At 40.2% G+C, this 15954-nt stretch overlaps 1 long non-coding RNA gene and 1 pseudogene across 2 annotated transcripts in view; one reads left to right on the top strand and one right to left on the bottom strand.

The window, feature by feature from the left end:
• Positions 1-15954, bottom strand: part of LOC310845116 — a 579409-nt gene that overhangs the window by 408703 nt on the left and 154752 nt on the right. The window lies entirely within an intron of this gene.
• LOC310843164 (cytochrome P450 2C19-like) overlaps positions 9622-15954 on the top strand; it is a 42395-nt pseudogene continuing 36062 nt past the window's right edge. Inside the window, exons 1-2 of the transcript XR_014568658.1 lie at positions 9622-9845; positions 10859-11021. The product of XR_014568658.1 is annotated as a cytochrome P450 2C19-like (transcript). The remainder of the gene's footprint in view (positions 9846-10858; positions 11022-15954) is intronic.

Here is a 15954-nt window from a genome sequence, read left to right as displayed (position 1 = left end):
AGAACAAATGGATTACAAAAAATCTCTCAGGAAAATAAATTAATGTTGAATTATAAAATAACAGAACAGGAGGTGGAAGGTGCCATCCAGAATATGCAGTTGGGCAAATCTCCAGGACCGGACGGTTTAATCTCAAAATATTATAAATCTTTGAAAGACTGGTTAATTCAACCACTAAAGGAGGTCTGCAATGAAATTTTGGAGGGGGGAAAAGCGCCAGAGTTGTGGAAGGAAGCTTACATTACACTTATACCAAAAACTGAGTCTGAAAAAACGCAACTTAAGAACTACCGCCCGATATCCCTGCTTAACGTGGATTACAAAATTTTTGCTGATATATTGGCTAAAAGACTGAAAAAAGTTTTAGTTGAGGAGATACATAAAGACCAAGCTGGCTTTCTCCCGCGTAGACACTTGTCTGACAACACGAGAAATATAATTAACATTTTAGAGAAGCTGCAAGTGAACATCAATACTAAAGCAGTCTTGATATTTGTTGATGCGGAGAAAGCCTTCGATAATATTTCTTGGAGTTTTATGAAGAAAAATCTCCAGGGGATGGGGGTTGGTCAAGGTTTTGAAAATGGTATAGGTGCAATTTATTCAGAACAAAAGGCCAAATTGATAGTCAACAACGTGGTGACAGAAGAATTTAAGATGGAGAAAGGGACACGACAAGGCTGCCCAATTTCCCCTTTGCTTTTTATTTCGGTCCTGGAGGTTTTTCTAAATATGATTAGAAGGGACCATCTGATTAAAGGTATTCAGGTCGGAGCTAAACAGTACAAACTTAAAGCTTTTGCAGATGATTTAGTACTGACACTACAGGAGCCAGAATCTAGTACTAAAAGAGTATTAGAATTGATTGAGGAATTTGGTCAAATGGTAGGATTTAAGTTGAATAAGTTAAAGACTAAGGTTCTTGAAAAAAAATTAACACCGATTGAGAAAGAGAGGTTTCAGAAGGAGAGGTTTCAGAAAGAGAGGTTTCCTGAAGGCATAGACGCTGCTGAAGGTTTGGTATGCAAATCAATTAAATCCCTTTGTGGTCTGCACCAAAGTGGAAGGAATTGGCACCAAACTTTAGCAAAAGAATTGCTGGATATTGGTTTTTCACAAGGAAAGGCAGACAATTGTGTGTTTTTAAAGGAAAGGGCAAACTCTGTAACAAAAGTATGTGTGTATGTAGATGACGTGTTAATCTCTACAAAAACTAAACAGGAATATGAACTGGTAGTATCACAGTTACAGAAGAAATTTGATGTGGTGGAATTAGGCATAGCTAAAAATTACTTATCCATGCAAATTGAGAAAGGTAAAAATGGATCTTTTCTGGTTCATCAAACTGCAAAAATTCATTATCTTGTTGAAATGCTACGTTTAGAAAATGTAAATGGGAAGGAAACAACTATGTGGAACACCGGTATGAAATTCACGGCATGTAATGCCCTAAGAGAGAATATTATGAAAATGATTTACAGGTGGTACATGACCCCAGTCAAGCTTGCAAAAATCTATCATTTGCCCGATAATAAATGTTGGAAATGTAAGGAAAATGAAGGCACATTCTTTCACCTTTGGTGGACGTCCCCAAGGATTAAGGCTTTCTGGGAGATGATATATAATGAACTGAAGAAGGTATTTAAATATACCCTTTTGAAGAAACCAGAGGCCTTTCTCTTGGGCATAGTTGACCAATCGGTGTTAAAGAAGGATAGAACTTTCTTTATGTATGCCACAACAGCAGCAAGAATACTTATCGCAAAATATTGGAAGATGTATTTAGGGTAAGGGAGTTTTTGTTATTGTTATTAAAACCTTGTTTAAGTTATTTTTGAGTCCCTTTTTAATGCATGGTCTCCCTAGCAAGCTCTCTGAAGCGCTACTATACTGCAAATAGCCAACAGTATTTTGTCTCGAACTGCGCCACTGAACAAGCTTATATTAGCTGATGAAAACCCTCTCCTATGCCCACACTTTTAAGCAGTTTGCTATTGCTTCTTTTTATCTAAGTTGTATATAAAAATAGGAGGAGGTCTGTGGCAATTTAAAGACTTAACTGTTTTTATTTGTAAAGGGGGTAAGATTTGCTAGGGCATACTTCCTCAGATGCAGAATGGGTGGCAACAATAACGACATAGTATTGTTGTTGTTTAGTCATTTAGGCGTGTCCGGCACTTCGTGAGGCCAGAGCACGCCAGGCATTTCTGTCTTCCACTGCCCCCCCCCCCCAGTTTGGTCAGACTCATGTTGGTAGTTTCGAGAACAATATCCAAGCATCTCGTCCTCTGTCATCCCCTTCTCCTTGTGCCCTCCATCTTTCCCAACATCAGGGTCTTTTCCAGGGAGTCTTCTCTTCTCATAAGGTGGCCAAAGTATCGGAGCCTCAGCTTCACGATCTTTCCTTCCAGTGAGCGCTCAGGGCTCCATTTCCTTAAGAATGGATAGGTTTGATCTTCTTGCAGTCCATGGGACTCTCAAGAGTCTCCTCCAGCACCATAATTCAAAAGCATCAATTCTTTGGCGATCAGCCTTCTTTATGGTCCAGCTCTCACTTCCAACATAGTGTTAGTATTATTAATAATGTACAGTGGTACCTGGAGATATGAAAGGAACATTTTAAGGAACATTTTGTACAAAGATTACCATAATAAAAGACAAAAGTGGAAAGGACCTAACAGAAGCAGAAGACATCAAGAAGATGTGGCAAGAATACACAGAGGAACTATACCAGAAAGAAATGGATGCCTCGTATACCCCAGGTAGTGTGGTTGCTGACCGTGAGCCAGACATCCTGGAGAGTGAAGTCAAATGGGCCTTAGAAAGCACTGCTAATAACAAGGCCAGTGGAAGTGATGATATTCCAGCTGAACTATTTAAAATTTTAAATGATGATACTGTCAAGGTGCTACACTCAATATGCCAGCAAATTTGGAAAACTCAGCAGTGGCCAGACGATTGGAGAAGATCAGTCTACATCCCAATCCCAAAGAAGGGCAGTGCCAAAGAATGCTCCAACTACCGCACAATTGCACTCATTTCACACGCTAGCAAGGTTATGCTTAAAGTTCTACAAGGCAGGCTTAAGCAGTATGTGGACCGAGAACTCCCAGAAGTGCAAGCTGGATTTAGAAGAGGCAGAGGAACCAGAGACCAAATTGCAAACATGCACTGGATTAGGGAGAAAGCTAGAGAGTTCCAGAAATACATCTACTTCTGCTTCATTGACTATGCAAAAGCCTTTGACTGTGTCGACCACAGCAAACTATGGCAAGTTCTTAAAGAAATGGGAGTGCCTGATCACCTCATCTGTCTCCTGAGAAATCTCTATGTGGGACAAGAAGCTACAGTTAGAACTGGATATGGAACAACTGATTGGTTCAAAATTGGGAAAGGAGTACGGCAAGGCTGTATATTGTCTCCCTGGTTAATTAACTTATATGCAGAATTCATCATGCAAAAGGCTGGGCTGGATGAATCCCTAGCCGGAATTAAGATCACCAGAAGAAATGTCAACAACCTCAGATATGCAGATGACACAACCTTGATGGCAGAAAATGAGGAGGAATTAAAGAACCTTTTAATGAGGGTGAAATAGGAGAGTGCAAAATATGGTCTGAAGCTCAACATCAAAAAAACGAAGATCATGGCCACTGGTCCCATCACCTCCTGGCAAATAGAAGGGGAAGAAATGGAGGCAGTGAGAGATTTTACTTTCTTGGGCTCCATGATCACTGCAGATGGTGACAGCAGTCACGAAATTAAAAGACGCCTGCTCCTTGGGAGAAAGGCGATGGCAAACCTAGACAGCATCTTAAAAAGCAGAGACATCACCTTGCCAACAAAGGTCCATATAGTTATAGCCATGGTTTTCCCAGTAGTGATGAATGGAAATGAGAGCTGGACCATCAAGAAGGCTGATTGCCAAAGAATTGATGCTTTTGAATTATGGTGGTGGAGGAGACTCTTGAGAGTCCCATAGACTGCAAGAAGATCAAACCTATCCATTCTTAAGGAAATCAGCCCTGAGTGCTCACTGGAAGGACATATTGTGAAGTTGAGGCTCCAATACTTTGGCCACCTCATGAGAAGAGAAGACTCCCTGAAAAAGACCCTGATGTTGGGAAAGATTGAGGGCACAAGGAGAAGGGGACGACAGAGGACGAGATGGTTGGACAGTGTTCTCGAAGCTACAAACATAAGCCTGACCAAACTGCGGGAGGCAGTGGAAGACAGGAGTGCCTGGCGTGCTCTGGTCCATGGGGTCACGAAGAGTCGGACACGACTAAACAACAACAACAAAAACAACAGTGGTACCTCAGGTTAAGTACTTAATTCGTTCTGGAGCTCCGTTCTTAACCTGAAGCATCACTTTAGCTAATGGGGCCTTCTGCTGCTGCCACGCTGCTGGAGCACGATTTCTGTTCTCATCCTGAAGCAAACTTCTTAACCCAAGGTAATATTTCTGGGTTAGCGGAGTCTGTAACCTGAAGTGTCTGTAACCCAAGGTACCACTGTACAGTGCTTTTTTCTGGAGGGACGCAGGGGTACGCATACCCCTAAACATTTTGTGAATCTAACGGGAGAAGAAACTAAAAAAATTAAAATATTTAATTTCTTCTCAGCGTGGTGAAGCGGCAGTTCCGTTGCTACCCCTGATGGCAGCCTTTGGTCCATATACTGCATTTATTTTTCCCAATTTGAACTATAAAATGGTGATTTTCTTGATTCAAATTGAGAGTACACCTACACTATACTGCTTAATATTGATATTTTAGATTGCTGTAACCTGCCATGGGACCTTATGGTGCAAAGCAGGGAAGAATTCAATATACAGTGGTACCTTGGGTTAAGAACTTAATTCGTTCTGGAGGTTTGTTCTGTTAGGGAACTGGAGACAGAGAAGGAGGAGGGAATGGGAAGTTATCGGGAGAGACCTCCTTTGATTAGCAGTTGTTCGTCTTCAGAAGAGAGAGGTGGGTCAGGGGGGAGTGATTCTGAGAGGGCGGACGAATTTCCAAGGGCAAGTACCTCTTGTCAGAGAGGAGAGAGGGAGGGTTGGGCTTTGACGTTTATGAACTGAACCACAATTTCAAATAGGTTTATGCAAACTGAACTGACAAGACAGTTGGAAAGAGAATTTAACATTGGTATGAGGGAGATATTATCCTAGCTAATTACAGTAATTTTATGGATGTCTATATCCTGTTCCAGGAGTATGTTTAAGCTGTGAATCAGTGTAAAAAGGCCAGCTAATATACACAGCGGGATATTTACTCTCTTCTTTTTGACATTGTTTTTTTGAAATGCTTGAGGGTATGATCACTCCTGTTTTAGGAGCTACCCCTTAAAAGAGGACCTCTCAATACTTTAAATAAATAACTTGGCAGGCTTCCATCATCTGCATGGACTTCTGGGTTGGTGCCTCGGGTAATGGCGGAATTCCTCTGATCAGGAGGAATTTGCCCTGTGGGAATCCGGGTCTGGCCGCCACGGCGAAGGCGGAGACCCGTAAAAAATCACAGGCGGGAGAAGCCTGTGAGTGTGGGATTCGGCGGGCACCTTTTGCACCTCCCCTACTCACGGGGAAACCCGGTTTCAGGGATCCGGAACGACGTGGGGTGAGCGGTGTGGTGCTTCGAATTGTCTGCTTCTTCCACAGAGCGAAGCTGCATAGCTGTTGCCGGAGAGCGCTGACTTTTTCCTGTGGACAATTTGACTTTAAAGCAACTACCCGTGAGTGGAGCTGAAGCAGGAGAATTGGATTTTTAAATGTTTAATTTGGTATCGTAATGGGGAGGTTCAATACAGGAAGTCCGCCTTCCCCTTTTGTAAATAGACTGAAACAATGAGGCTGCAAGCTGAAGTCTTGGATAGCCTATTGTAAAAGACTACATTTCCATCGGTAAAGAACATTAAACCCCCCTTGGAGGCAGGAGAAGAGGGGGGGGGAGTTTTGGACTGAGTATGCCTGCAGGAGAGAGCGAAGAGAGTTAAAATACCACCGCTCCAACCCTGGAAACGGGCTGCTAGCAGGACTGACGTTTTTTGGAATGTTCATTGACAGTGATTAGAACGTTCATTGACAGCTAGCTAATAAGAGAAATACATTGTTTCTACTGTCTCCATCTGCTCTTAAAAAGGAGTAAAAGTAACTGAAAATTGAAACTAACTTCATTGTTTGAACTGTGTTTAAAAGGGGACATTACTGACTAATATAAATAGAAACTGTTTCCCCTAGAGGAAGATTTTGAAACTGTTACAAGAGCTGGGCTAGGGGAATTTCCAGCTGCAAGATAAAAAACTGTGTGACTCTTGGACTGACCTTGAATCTTTTAAGTGTTATGGCAAATGGAAAGGAAAAAACAGACCAGTCAATTCCTTAAAAAACATTAAGGTCTGGGAAGACTTGGCAGCAATTTAGGAGAGCCTCAACATCAGGCCCCCCTGTTTCTTCTGCTGCTGCACCAGCACACTCAAGATCAAGAGGAATTTCGACAGAAGAGGCCTTAGCGGTTGCATTAAGTAAGATAAATGATTCATTGGAACAGCTTAACAAGAAAGTAAATGTGGCAACTACTAAAATCGATTTAAATACAGAAAGTATAAATAATCTGGGACAAAAGGTGAATACCAATACAGAAACCATCCAGAAATTGATACAGGAATCTACTTTGATACGGCAGACTGCGGAGGAAGCCAGGGAAAAAGCTGTTGCTGCGGAATGTAAAGTAACACAACTGGAGAGAGAGAGAGTCCGAGCCCTACAGAGGCAACTTGACGACCATAAGTTGACGCTTGCTATGATTGAACTCAAAGAAACACAGATGAATCTGAGGATCAGAGCCCTACCTGAATTGGAGAAGGAAAGTTTTATAGACTTTCTCACGCAGGAATTTGCTAACTTTTGGGACTTGGACTTGGGTCGAGAAGAGTTTAGAACTGTGAGGGCTTTCAGACTTGGAAGAGGAGGGGGAAAAGAGAAGAATAGAATAAGAGATTGCTTGATCACCCTTCGAACTAAAGAAGAGAGAGACAGAATATTGGGTTGGCACTACCAGAAGAACTTAGAAGTACAACAGTCAAGAGTGGAAATTTTTTAAGACGTCCCGAAATATCTCTTGGATCTTAGGCCTAACTACGGAGACTTGGTTGCCCTGCTGAGAAGGAATAAAATCATCTTTAGGTGGGAGTTTCCCCAAGGTCTATCCTTCAGTTTCAAAGGAAGGAAAATAAAAATAAGATCAGTAGAAGATAAAGTAAAGTTTTTGTATAAATGCGAAGAAGATCTGCAGAAGGGACTTGAAAAAAAGCCAAGAGCATCGGATAGAAGATCACAGAAAAAACTCAATATGGAGGCCAAATGGCCGAAATATTGGGAAATTCTGGAACAAGATGGAGACAGAATAAAACTGCAGAGCTTTGAAAAATTGAAAAACAAAGTGCGAGATTGGCTCCATTATTACCAAATAATGGAGGCATACAATTTGGACAAAAAAGTTGGCTTCCAGGTAGAAAAATCAAAATTGGAAACAGAATTGTTAGATTCAAAAATTAAGAAGTTGTCAAGAATGTATAACTTGCTGTTGAAATGGAACACTCAGGACGAAATGGTGAAATCAGCTATGATAAAATGGGCACAAGACATTGGACATAACATAATGATGGCTGACTGGGAACAGTTATGGACCACAGGTATGAAATTCACGGCATGTAATGCCCTAAGAGAGAATTTAATGAAAATGATTTATAGGTGGTACATGACACCAGTCAAGCTTGCAAAAATTTACAATTTACCCAACAATAAATGTTGGAAATGTAATGAGACTGAAGGTACATTCTTTCACCTTTGGTGGACATGCCCAAGGATTAAGACATTCTGGGAGATGATTTATAATGAAATGAAAAAGGTATTTAAATATACCTTCCTGAAGAAACCAGAGGCCTTTCTCCTGGGCATGGTCGACCAATTGGTGCCAAAGAAGGACAGAACTTTTTTTTATGTATGCAACAACAGCAGCAAGAATACTCATCGCGAAGTATTGGAAGACACAAGATTTACCCACCCTGGAAGAATGGCAGATGAAGTTGATGGACTATATGGAACTGGCGGAAAGGACTGGCAGAATCCGAGACCAGGGAGAAGAGTCGGTGGAAGAAGACTGGAAAAAGTTTAAAGACTATTTACAGAAATACTATAAAATTAATGAATGTTAGAAAAATGTTAGAATGAAGTTATATGGCTTTAGTAGAAATGTTACAAGGAACTAAGTACAAATAGATTATTAGTGTATTAAAGGGAAAAATAAGGTTAGAATATATATGTTAAGATAATTGTAGGACAGAAAACAGAGGAAGATGGAAGGGAATTGCTGAAACAATTAAAAGAAGTGGAATACAAAAAGGGAGGTGTGAGGAAGTCGTTGAAACAAGTGAATGAAAGATAAGATATTGTTTCTGTTTTGTTTTGTTAGTTTAATGTGTTAGTGTTATGTAGTGTTTTTGTATTGTATTGTATTGTATTGTATTGTATTGTCTTGTCTTGTTTAATTTTTTTGTTGCTCCCCTCTTGTTCTAAATATATGGACCATATATATATAGAACCCTCTTGTTCTAAATATAGTTTCCAGAGGTGGTTGGAAGAATTGGGCTAAATGAAAACAAGAAGTTAATGTTCTATTTCACCATGTGCACTAGTGACCATGGTTTTGTCCCCACTATGGCACATTGTTTCGATGATGGTGTGTCTTGTCAATACACAAGCACTTCCAGGTTTATGTCTCCAAAATCTATCTTGGTGTGTCCTGTCCACATTAGTGGGTAGTGCTAGATGGGATTGTTGGGGGAAAGCAAATAAACTTCCTTCTCCTGAACCTCTAGCTAATGCATGTATTACTTTAAACCACACAAGAGCACTGTTTGTGTAGCAAGCAAGCCAGCATTTGCTCGTAGTCATTTTCTAAGTTAACTCCGCCTGTAAAAGCTGAACCATTTTGTTGTTCTCTCCTGATAAGATGCCTGCTATTGCGCTCTCTTTTTACCTCTACTCATCCTGTAAATAGTTCTTGCCAAGATAATTCTGTTCCTGCATGAATAAAGCTGTAGAAATCCAGAAACTGTACATAAACCTCTCAGTTTACTTCACCCAAGCTTCAAGGTCTGCTAACAGGGATGTATTTTGCTGAGGCTGAGCTCCATTATGGACCTGCCTTCAAGTTTATTTCAATTTTATTTCACATTTGTGGGCATCTGAGGTGCAAGAAACCTCCAACCAAGCACTCAGACTATACAAGAAGCTCTCATGCAGGAACCTGGTCCTGAAAGCACCTTAGAAGCAGAACCATTTGCCTCAAGGCTACATTACAATGTTTGGCAGGAAAAAAACCTGACCCCTGGTTGTCTTACATCACAGACCTTGTGCTCAGTAATGCCGTTATCATTGCCTTACCAATCAATGAAGAAAAAGAATACAGACTGAAGTTCAGAGAAGTTCATTTCTTCATTATACAACCTGATCTACTTAATGGCTAATCTCATTTACTCAGAGAAACCTAGAATTCCTATTGGTGAAAATCCATGTATATGTGACCTCCTCAGAGTATATAAAATTGGAAAGCAAATTAATTCATCTAGAGTCATTTCAGTCACTGTTAGCTGGTGCCATGGAGCCTCTAGAGACAGTGACCATTTTGATGATCATATGTATCTCTTGTCTTGCTTTCCTTGCAGTCAGGAGCAGGACACCAGAGAATGCAAAGCAGCTGCCACCTGGCCCACCTCCACTGCCCATCGTAGGGAACGCTCTGCAGCTGAAGACCAACAACCTGGCCCAGGTTCTCCAGGAGGTAAGCCAAAGATGAGCATCTTCCTCAACAGCTGCCTGTTGATGACCGTTACCTGTTTGCAAGCCTCTTTCCACCTGACACTTTTGGAAGGGGACAATCCATTGTCAGTTTGTTTATTTATAGATGGTACCATCTGGGTGCAGGGCACATTTGCAGAGTATAAGGTGTTTTACCATATGTGGTGGGAATGTAAGAAAGTAAAGAGTTTCTGGGAAGTGATATATAATGAATTGAAAAAGATGTTAAAATACACTTTTGTTAAGAAACCAGAAGCTTTCCTTTTAGGGATTACAGGAAAAGAAATAAGAAAAGAAAAGAAAAGGGAGGGAAGACAAATGGCAATGCAATTAAAGGAATGCGTATTGAAGGGTAAATACGGATGATTAGAAAGAGAAGCTGAAGGAAGAGCAAAACGAGTACTTTGTTAAAATTTGTTAAAATTTGGACAAAATTGTATGATTGTATTGGAAAATTAATAAAAAATTATTTTAAAAAAAATAACTTGGAGCCTTCAGTTAAAGCTGAATGTTGGAAGATTTACAACACACGCAAGATAGTAGTTCTTCATACAGTGCATATTGAAACTGTGGAATTCACTCCCAAAGAAGTAGCGATGATTGCCTCCAACTTTGATGATTTAAAAGAAATGTTAATGAACTTGGATGATTTAAAAGAAATGTTAATGAACTTTAAGATAAAGCTACCCATAGCTGCTAGTGATGATGCTGAACCTCCAGCAGTTCCAGGGAGCTGCAGGAGGGGAGCGTGCTATTGCACTCAGGTCTTGTTTTTGAGATTCCCAGAAGAACTGTGTTGGCCACTGTGATAACAGTCATGGACTAGTTGGCCTTTGGTCTGATATAGCTGCAGAACTCTTCTTTATGTTATTAAGAGTCATGTGGTTCAGATGCCCATAGTGAGTCTGGGGGCAGCTGGGCTCTCCATCAGCTATATGACTCTCTCCTAACCCGCAAACCCACCTAGATGTGTGTCTTTCTCTATCTTTTTTCCAGTTTAGTGAGAAGTATGGCTCTGTGTTCACAATGTATTTTGGAGCAGAACGGGTTGTGGTGCTGCATGGCTATGATGCAGTGAAAGAAGCACTGATTGACTGTGGAGATGAATTTGCTGCCAGGGGACACCTGCCATTAGCTGATGATGTCTACAAGGGATTAGGTATTTTATGCCGGTTGACCAGTGGGGGGGGGGGACACAGGAAAACCCCTCTATTCATGAAAATAAAGCAAAAAAAGGTTGCAAAGACAAGTCATTGCATGTTGAGATAAACATTCCTAATTAATGTTCCCACTGGACAGTAGCAGTAGATAATTATCAGCCTTTTAAAGGCAGAGCTATATACTGGGCACTGCCATTTAAGAGAGAAACGAGCCATCTCATAAAAGTACTTAAGCAATATCTAGGGCAGTAGCAGAGAAAGGTGGTTACTTTTTTTTTAAATATCTGTTTATTAAGCTTTTACAAAATACATTAAACAACAAATAGACATAAAAAAGAGCAACAACAGCATTAAAAGACAAAAGCAAAATAAAGAAAAGAAAAGAAAAAGTAAAAAGAAAAAGAGAAGAACAGGGAAAAAAAACAGAATACAGTTACCTCATTTCACACACATTTACAAACACTTGACCTCCATCCAACCCGGTTTAGATTAAAAACTCTTAAGGTCTTTCTGCGGTTATATGCTGCCAATACTATGGTCTGTACGTTGCGGGTATTAAATTCCATCCACTGTTACTTTGGTAATTCCCAAATTAACTTCAATATAACTTAAAAATTTGTTCCAGTCATTTTTTAATTTAACATTATTTTGATGCCTAATTCTTTGTGTCAGTCTCGCTAGCTCTATGTATTGAAACAATCTCATCTGCCACTCTTTGATCGTGGGGGTGTTGGGCGTTTTCCAATTTTGCGCCAATAGAATCCTGGCCGCCACCGTGGCGTATTGAAAGAAAGTTTGGTCCTCGCTTTTGATCTCCTCTCCCACCATACCTAAGAGAAACGCCTCCGGTGTTTTGGGGAAATTATATTTCAATATTTTCTTTAGCTCGTCATAGATTTGTCCCCAGAATCCTTTCACCACATCACAGGTCCACCACATATGAAAGAAGTTTCCTACCTTATTTTTACATCTCCAGCAGGTGCTGCTTCCGGTTTTGTACATCTTCCCCAGTCTTGCCGGGGTGATGTACCAGCGATACATCATTTTTTCTAAATTTTCTCGGAGGGCAGCACATGCTGTAAACTTCATACCCCTCTTCCAAAGTTTCTGCCATCTCTCATATTCTAGATTGTGTCCCAGGTCTCTGGCCCATTTAACCATCACTCCCTTCACTTCTTCGTCCTTAGTTTCCCAGGCCAGCAGTTGTTTATACATTTTAGAGAGGAGTTTGGTATTACTTTCCAGGATTTCCATCTGATATCTCGACTTTTTTTCACTCATCCCTGATTTTTTGTGTTCGAGCCGCAGTGCATTAATCTGGTGATATTGTATCCAACCATTTAACTTCCCCTTCAGCTCTTCATAAGGTCTAACCTTCCAGCCTCCCTCTGTTTTAACTAGAAGATCTTCGTATGTCCATCTTTCCCCTATCTAGTTTGATTTTTTTAATGTTATAATGTCAATTGGGGAGAGCCACCAGGGCATGCCTCTTTCAATCAATTTTTTATTCCTGTTCCATGCCTCAAGTAACGAACCTCTAATAATATGGTTAGAGAAGCTTTTGTGGGCTTTCCCTTTATCCTGCCATAAATAGGCGTGCCAGCCAAACCTGGCATTAAAGCCCTCTAGATCCAATAAGTCTGAATTTTTTAGGGTGGCCCAATCCTTTATCCAGCAAAGGCATGCTGCATCATAGTAGAGCCTCAAATCTGGGACTGCAAAGCCCCCTCTTTCTCTTACATCCGTCAGGAGTTTGAATTTAATTCTAGCCCTTTTCCCCTGCCATATGAATTTCGCCAAAAAATTTTGCCAGTTCTTGAAACATGTTGTTCCTCTAATTACGGGGATGTTCTGGAATAAAAATAGTAGTCTTGGTAAAATACTCATCTTGATCGCGGCCATCCTTCCTGTCCATGATAATTTCAACCTATTCCAGATGTCTAGATCTTTCTTGATTTCTTTCCAAACCCTGGTATAGTTATCTTCTACTAAATTTATATTTTTTGGGGAAATCCATATTCCCAGGTACTTCACCTTTTTCACTACCTTAATACCTGTCATTTGCTCCAGCTGATTCTTTACATCTTCTTCCAGATTCTTCACTAAGATTTTGGTTTTTTTCTTATTTAATTTGAACCCAGACAGTTTGCCAAATTCCTCTAGAATCTTTAATACATTGATAACACTGTCCATTGGTTCCTCTAAAGACAGAACCAGGTCGTCGGCGTACGCCTTTAGTTTATACTCCTTTTCTCCAATTCTTATCCCCCTTATTCCTGATGACTCCCTTATTTTATTTGCGATTATCTCTAAAACCATGATAAATAGAAGGGGGGACAGTGGGCAACCTTGTCTTGTGCCCTTCGTGATCATAAAGGAGCTGGTAAGATTATTATTAATGATCAGCTTGGCCCTTTGACCTGAGTATATTGCCTTTATGCCTTCCAAGAAGGGGCCTTCTATTCCTACTGTTTTCATGCACTGTAGTAAAAAAAGCCAAGAGACATTATCAAAGGCCTTTTCGGCGTCAATGAAAATCAACGCCGCCGGAATGTCTATCCTCATATCTAGGTATTCGATGATGTTCAATATATGCCTAACATTGTCTTTCAGCTGCCTGTTAGGGAGGAATCCCACTTGGTCTTTGTTGATAGATCTCTTTAAGTAGTTCTTAAGCCTATTCGCCATGATATCTGCAAAGATCTTGTAATCGTTATTAAGCAGGGAAATCGGTCTATAGTTTCTTATATCCGTTTTCTCGGTTTCCGTTTTTGGAATTAATGTAATATGTGCCTCTTTCCATGAATCGGGGATCCTCCCTCCTTGAAAGATGTTATTAATAACGTCACTGAGTACTGGGGCTATATGATCTCCAAGGATTTTATAATATTTAGTGGATAAGCCATCCGGACCAGGTGCTTTCCCGGGTTTCATTTTCTTAATGGCCTCCTTAAGCTCATCTACTGTAATCTTCTTATTTAAATATATTCTGTCTTCCTCAGTTAGGCATTCCACCCCACATTTATCCAAATATTTTTCTATTTCTACAATTTCTTCTTCTCCTTTCTCATACAACTTTTCATAGAATTGGGTAAACCTACTTTCTATTTCATCTGGATCTTCTATTATCTTATCATCCATTATTAATTTATTGATCATGTTTTGCTTTTTTCTTTTTCTTAGCTGCCACGCTAGTAGTTTCCCCGTCTTGTTCGCTGACTCAAAGTATTTCTGCTTCATAAGCTTGATTTTCCATTCTACCTCTTGGTTTAATAGTGCGGAGTATTGTGCCTGCAACACCTTAACGGTTTGTTTGATCCTTTCATCTCCCGGTCTTATTACCAATTTTTTCTCACAGTCTTTTAACTGGGTAAGAATCTCTTCTTTCTTTTGTTCTCTTACTTTCCTTCTATAATTGTTTTGTTGTATCAAGAGGCCCCTTAGGACTGCCTTAACAGCGTCCCAGACTATGTCAATGGGAGTGTCCTTATTCAGATTTAAGTCAAAATAGTTCTTCAGGGTATTTTTGGCCTTTTCTATCACTTCCTCAATTTCAAATAGGTATTCATTCATCCTCCACCTGCGCGGGCCTGATGTTTCTTTTTTTATTTCTAGAGCTATTGGACAATGGTCTGATAGGGTTCCTGGGTTGTATTTCACATTTCGTTACTCTTATCGATAGTGTTCTTGACACCCAGATCTGGTCAATTCTACCCCAACTCTGGTGGGGTTCTGAAAAATGTGGTAACTGCTTTATTGCGGGGTTTTTATGTCTCCATATATCTATTAAATCTAGGTTCTCCTCAAGATTGTTAAAAGATCTTGGGAGCTTCCCTTGGTTCAGTTTCCCCTTCGTTGCACTTCTATCCAGATCCGGTACTGGTACGCCGTTCATGTCCCCAAGCAGAATTAGTTTATGATCTTCTAATTCTAGCAAGATTTGTTCTAACTTTCCAAAAAACTCGGCTTTATTTGTGTTAGGGGCATAAACCGTTACAACATTAATTCCCCCCCCCCCCGGAAGTTAAGTTGTATTGCCAAAATTCTCCCCTCTTCATCCTTACATATTAGTATTGGATCCCATTTTTCTTTAACATATACCACTACTCCTTTTTTTTTATTTACCTCAGAGTTAATGAATTCTACCCCTAGTTTTTTATTTACCAAGATGTGTTCATGTTTTTTGGCTATATGGGTCTCTTGAAAGCAAATTACGTCATAATTCTTATTTTTCAAAGCCTTCTCGATTTTATTCCTTTTAAGTTTCTCATTCAGCCCGTTCACATTCCACGATAAAAATTTCAGTGTTAAAGCTATTGTTTAACTCTTGGCTGTAATACACACTCTAGTCGGATTAGCGAACTTATAATCTGGGACCTTTACCCCCTAGGAACTCCTCCCCTTCTGCCGCCACCTCTCCCACCGCGGCTTCATCCTCTTCACTTTCTTCTTCAACTTCCATCTCTTCTTTTCCCGACCTCTTCCTCCCTCTCCCCCTCCCCTCCTCCTCATCTTCCTCCCTAGCCTTTAACCTATTCTCTACCCTACCAAGCTCCTTCTCATATCTTCTCAAAAACTTCTCAACCTCCTGGGTGTCCATTAACCTAATTTTTTTATCTTTGTAGAAAAAGGTGATCCCTTCAGGGAACTCCCATCTATATTGTATGTCATTTCTCTTTAAAACGCCTACCACTTGTCTGTACCCTTCTCTTTTGCGTAACAATCTTATTGGTATTTCTTTATAGATAATAATGGGCCTCCCATCAATTTTTAGCTTATTTCGGTAGCTCGTTTTTAAGACCAAGTTTTTCATTTCTAGTGAGTTAAAAATCACTAGGCAGTCTCCCAGGAATTTATTTAGCTTAAAATGTTGTGGTCTCGTCTTTATTCTGAACGCATTCTCAATAGATGAAGCCATCTCTTCTTCCTTTA

This window comes from Podarcis gaigeae (genome assembly GCF_964106915.1).
Source record: "Podarcis gaigeae genome assembly, chromosome: 1".
NCBI classification, from domain to species: domain Eukaryota; kingdom Metazoa; phylum Chordata; class Lepidosauria; order Squamata; family Lacertidae; genus Podarcis; species Podarcis gaigeae.
The sequence above is the reverse complement of the archived record's forward strand: the minus strand, read 5'-3'. Positions and strand labels throughout refer to the sequence as shown.